The sequence below is a fragment of the Ptychodera flava genome, chromosome 17 (genome assembly GCF_041260155.1).
Source record: "Ptychodera flava strain L36383 chromosome 17, AS_Pfla_20210202, whole genome shotgun sequence".
NCBI lineage: Eukaryota > Metazoa > Hemichordata > Enteropneusta > Ptychoderidae > Ptychodera > Ptychodera flava.
In genome coordinates, this window is record NC_091944.1 from 24415931 (window position 1) to 24422331 (window position 6401).

General features: G+C 38.3%; 1 protein-coding gene across 1 annotated transcript in view; it reads right to left on the reverse strand.

Annotated features, from left to right (window-relative positions):
- Positions 1 to 6401, reverse strand: part of LOC139115846 (uncharacterized) — a 100604-nt gene that overhangs the window by 58071 nt on the left and 36132 nt on the right. The window contains exon 2 of the mRNA XM_070678234.1: positions 6202 to 6401. This exon is cut by the window's right edge and continues 41 nt beyond it. The gene's annotated coding sequence lies outside the window, so the exon portion shown is untranslated. The remainder of the gene's footprint in view (positions 1 to 6201) is intronic.

Consider the following 6401-nt stretch of genomic DNA (forward strand, 5'->3'; position numbering starts at 1 on the left):
ATCTCGTTCGTATCGACGTTTCCTTAAGATACTTGTCCTGGTACGTTGGAGTGTAAGGCGGTACTGACAGTGTATTTCGCGTCGGTGGAAGACACACTAGGTAATTGACGTCCACAGGAGTAACCGGTGATGGCAACATGAACTGATGACGTCACGGAGACCAGCTCAACCGATTTGTCACAATATAAGCGCATGTACCTGATATGGAACGTTCAACAAGAGTGCGTGGAACTGAAAATGTGAATGGATTTGGTTTGACAGCCAATATCTTGGCAAAGATCAAAACTGCTGCATTCTTTCGAATGATGGATACGAAAATGCACCGGCTGATATACAAATCATTCCTCATTTTTTACGAGAGTCTCGCGAGATTATTATCAATAATTCAGTTTTCAACAGCGCTGTATATATATATATATATATATATATATATATATATATATATATATATATATATATATATATATATATATATATATATATATATATATATATACTGTAATCTTCTTGATCCAATTACGCCACGGGTAGTCATGAAATATGCATGGAATTATTCAAAACCCTTTCTGCAGACCTTTTCCCGATTATCCCACAACGCATTGCTGTGGCTATATCAAACACCGTATACACACTCAAATCAACGAAAACATACTGATTTTGTGTTGTACAACGGATTGTTATACAAGAATGACACAAATTTGCGATTTCAAATAATGGCCTGTGTGTACTCTAGCCATCAGTGACGAAAATATAGGTAAGGGTGTAATCTGCCATAGAGTTCTATGAGTAACATACCCTGCGTGTACCCTACGTCTAAAAAAGTCCTATGCGTAACCACAGAGAAACATAAACAGAGTGGCAACACTTGCATGCCTTTTGTTCCATGGTCTTCTCGGTAGACCATTGGCTTTTCATATTAAAATGAGCTTCAAAGGTGTTAAACTTTTTGGAGGCTTTGTTTGTGGTTGATAATTACACGAGATTATGCGAAAAATACGACGAGATGGCATCGTACTGCCAGTCGCGTAGCAACCATAGTTACTTTGTGAGCTCTCAGGCCAGAAACACTGCTTCACGCCGATCAAAACATAACACGCCAGCAGTTTCATAAACATGTCCTTCCTTGACGCACGTGTAAAAGACGGTATGACTGACCGTAAACCATTGAGTAAAACCAGACAGTATCGATAAAAGACTTTCAAATTTGGTTCAAACACACTCATTATATATTCATAAAAATATGAGAGGAATTTTAAAACGGTAAAACTCATTTTCCTGAAGCTCAAAACACTCCCGTTTTCGCCAGCACGTCAATTCTGCTCAGCACCACACGACAACAACAACACAAACTTTGCCGAACATACTTTCGCTTAACAATTGGCGAAAATCCGAAAATTACCGAAGGATTCATGGTCGGCACTCTTCGGAAAACAGAGGCGAGAGCAACCTGAGGCGAGGCGAACATGGATGGGTTACGTAACCGCTTCACGCCTTAAACAATACCTGTTGCCACTCTATCTATCTTTCTCTATGGCGTAACGTACGCGTTTTTATACCCTAGCGAGCACTGCATCATGGAACCGGTAAAAGAACTACTATTACTACATGTCTCATATGTATAGAATGTCGCGCACTCCTTAGGATTCAACGGTAAGTTGTCGGTAACGTACCGGACCGCACGGTCATCATTTGACTGATAGTGACCCGGAACTATTTTTCGACTTGTACAAATTCGGGATTTCTCATCTCCCGCCTGTACTCAAAGGAGGGCGCTCTCTTAGGAAGACTGGTTGCAGCTGTAGTTATGTCGTAGTTGTCTCGAAATTGAAAATTTTAATGTTTTGCTCAAATTTTTCGTAAGAAAAAGGTAAACCACTCTTTTCCGAAATCAATATATAAAATTAAGGTCACCGTGCAAACTTTGCTGTTAGAGAGACAAATTACACAATATTTACCGACATTTGAAATTCAAAATGGCAGCAACCGCTGTTTACCTAAAACACGATTGGAACTAATTTTGGATAATTGGATGGTGAAGTAACGTTTGTTTAATCTGCAAATGTAAGCTCATCTATTTTTCTTTTAAGTTATACGCTTGTTTTATGAGTAATATTTAATATTGCAACATTCAGCTATATGGCACCTAACACTTTTGAGAAATTAGAAAAATATGAAGATCCAATTATCCCAAATTAGTTACAATCGTGTTGAAAATAAAAGTTTCGATTTTCACAAAAGTTAGCAGGTGACAACTTTATTTAGACCTACTCAATGAGTTTCAAAACTAGCCCCAACAAGGGGTAGAAAATAATTGCATTATAAAAGTTTGAGAGTCTGAGTATCTGTCTAGCTGCGAGGCGCATTCTACCTTAAACACGGAAACGTGGTCAGTTAGATGTGATGGCCATCAATCACGAAGTCTTAAACAGAATATCTCCTCCAAGTACCACGATGGACTTCGCTACAATCACGGCGCATCGGTCGGATAAGATGATATTTTGAATGAAAACGCCATAGCTGTCTGGCCTTCATTGACTCTTCTTTAATTACATATGCAAAGGGAACGGTGATGAGCAACATTCGTAGTAGTTTTAATGTATGATTCGCCTCTATTTCATTTATTTATACCGCATGACAAAGTTGGGACCAAGCTCTACTGTGCATTTACAAGCAAGGTATTTTTAAATTAACTAAACACGTATACTTTGCCAGAAGACTATTAGCCACCTGGAACAATATTACAGCGTGACACACACTGGCACACACACACACACACACACACACACACACACACACACACACACACACACACACATATATACATTACGACGTGATATGCTAAATGTATTATGAGGTGATATGCTACATGTATAATATGCTACACGCATGTATGTATGTGTATATATATATATATATATATATTATATATATATATATATATATATATAACATTACGACGTGATATGCTAATGTATTATATATATATAACATGCCGACGTGATATGCTACATGTATATCCTTATATATATATATATATATATATATATATATATATATATATATATATATATATATATATATATATATATATATATATATATATATAAACTCTTGCTCTGTCACGGTAAGGACAACTCAAATCCTTGAAGGAAAATAACACTATTTGCAATATCCGACATCAAGAGTGTCTAGAATGATTACGAGAGATTGGACTCCGCAGGAAAGGACGCTTCTCATGTCTAATTTAAACCTTTACTCCATTTTCTGAACTCTGATCCCGTCAACCTATCGGAAATATTCGATTGCATTAAACGCAAACTATCAGAGGAAGGAGTTGTTACAATGGAATCAATCATCCGAGAGAGGTTGCATCATTGATGATGAAAGCGAATATAAAGTATTAAACAAATGTCAATAAATGACGTCATAATTCGTCCACAACGTTACTGTCACAATTACCTTTTTTCTTAAAACAAGTCATCGTTGATGACACAGTCCCCACTTGTTAATGGGCGCTTTGATTACAGGTCCTCAGAGAGGATAGAGTCCTCTTCATTAGGTCTGTGATAAAAATACTTTTGAATAAATTCGCTTGATACATGTCTGAGTTGTAGTTCAGGACATGAAAAAATCGTAATAAAATGGCCACATGGTAGCCATATTGGATCGAATTACAAAACAAATCAATATGCACATGTATGACATAGGTCAATGTCCTTGTACCAACTTTGATTAAAATCGGTTGAAATATGCCTGAGTTACTGCTTTGTACATGAAAAAATCATAACAAAATGGTCTCACAGCAGCCATATTGGATCGTATCACAAAACAAATTAACATACATATGTATGACATTGGTCAATCTCTTTGTACCAACTTTGAATAAATTTGCTTGATACATGTCTTGAGTTAATTATGTTTCTGGACATGAAAAAACGTAATAAAATGGCCACACGGCGGCCATATTGGATCGTATCACAAAACAAGTCAATATGCATATGTATGACATAGGTCGATGTCCTTGTACCAAGTTTGAATAAAATTGGTTGAGATATGCCTGAGTTATGGCTCTGTACATGAAAAAATCGTAACAAAATGGCCGCACGGCGGCCATATTGGATCGTATCACAAAACAAATTGATGTGCATAGCTATGACATTGGTCAATGTCCTGTACCAACTTTGAATAAAATCTGTAGAAACATGCCTGAGTAATGGCTCTGTACATGAAAAAATCGTAATAAAATGGCCGCCTGGCGGCCATATTGGATCGTATCACAAAACAAATTGACGTGCATTTGTATGACATAGGTCAATGTCCTTGTACCAACTTTGATTAAAATCGGTTGAAATATGCCTGAGTTATGGCTTTGTACATGAAAAAATCATAACAAAATGGCCGCACAGCAGCCATATTGGATCGCATCACAAAACAAATTAACATGCATATGTATGATGGTCGATCTCTTTGTACCAACTTTGGATAAATTTGTGTGATACATGTTTGAGTTATGGTTCTGGACATGAAAAAACGTAATAAAATGACCACACGGCGACCATATTGGATCGTATCACAAAACAAATTCATGTGCATATGTATGACATAGGTCGATGTCCTTGTACCAAGTTTGAATACAATCGGTTGAGATATGTCTGAGTTATGGCTCTGTACATGAAAAAATCGTAAAAAAAATGGCCACACGGCGGCCATATTGGATCGTATCACAAATCAAATTGATGTGCATAGCTATGACGTTGGTCAATGTCCTTGTACCAACTTTGAATAAAATCTGTAGAAACATGCCTGAGTAATGGCTCTGTACATGAAAAAATCGTAATAAAATGGCCGCCTGGCGGCCATATTGGATCGTATCACAAAACAAATTGATGTGCATATGTATGACATAGGTCAATGTCCTTGTACCAATTTTGAATAAAATCAGTTGAAACATGTCTGAGTTATTGCTCTGTACATGAAAAAGTCGTAACAAAATGGCCGCAAGGCGGCCATATTGGATCGTATCACAAAAAGAATTGACAAGCATATCTATGACATTGGTCAATGTCCTTATACCAACTTTGAATAAAATCAGTTGAAACATGCCTGAATTATGGCTCTGTACATGAAAAAATCGTAATAAAATGGCCGCCTGGCAGCCATATTGGATCGTATCACAAAACAAATCAATGTGCATCTGTATGACATATGAAGTAATCTTTGTACCAAGTTTGAATGAAATCGCTTTGGGCATCTCTGAGATATCTGCGTGAACGGACGGACGGACGGACGGACGGACGCACGGACGCACGCACACACGCACGGACATGACCAAACCTATAAGTCCCCCCGGACGGTGTCCGTGGGGACTAAAAAATACAAATATCTGAAGAGATTACCATTCGAGCTAACTCTATGCCCCTCGTCCCTGAAACATGTAATATAGTCAGTAGTTTGCATGACGCCATCTACATTCACAGCAGCGTGAAAAAAACTCCCCCGCTTTTAATAGATGTAGGAGCATTAGGGTTCCAGAAGACGCATGGATGGATGAGCCCATCGCAAGTCCTTGGTCCCTAGACGATTGCAACGACTGTAAAAACCGGCACACATCTTGCTGTGAATGTTCAAAGCGCAACTGTAGCATATTAATGAGACATATCAATCGCATGTACGCGCTGAAGGAAAAATAATAGGTATAATATGGAGATTGCCTTGGCACTGCGGTACTGAGCCTTTTTATCAAGGAACGGTACTGTGTTCGGGTCCATGATAGGAATGGATTTCAAAATTTCGTCTGAGCTTTCTGGACAATTACATGTAAACAAGGATTTTTGAGTAACCATGCTTACGTTTCCGCTCTTGCAAATGATTGACCAAGTTGCGTGATGATGTCGTCGTACAGACGTTAACGTATATTCTATAATTTTTAAAGGCAAAAAAGGATATATCCGACTTGGAGGGTTTTTCTGTTTGGTTTGATGGAACAGTAATTTGGAATCGGCTTAAAGGGAATAATGATGGCCCGAGTTGAGTATATACGTAAGAAAAGAAAGTAACAAACGCCAGTAGAACCAGAATTAATTTCAGTAATCTTGCCGTTAATCTCTTACGTACAGTACTCCATGGCCCTGATCGCAGCAGGGCATTATATTAATTAAATAATTAATTAAGGGAGGGCAACGGCAAGATATTAGAACCTACCTTTAAATTGCGATTGACTGGATTTTCACACAACGGTCACGATTCTGGCTGCCTCGTCTTTCGGGTTTCCCTGGCTCGGTAATGCACTCAATCAACGGTTTGTAATCTTCAGCGTTGAGCTCGGCGACTTCACATGGTCATTAGCGGAACGAGGCAACGACGTGACTCCCCAAGTATTAGGCGTTTCGCCCGCCGACGTC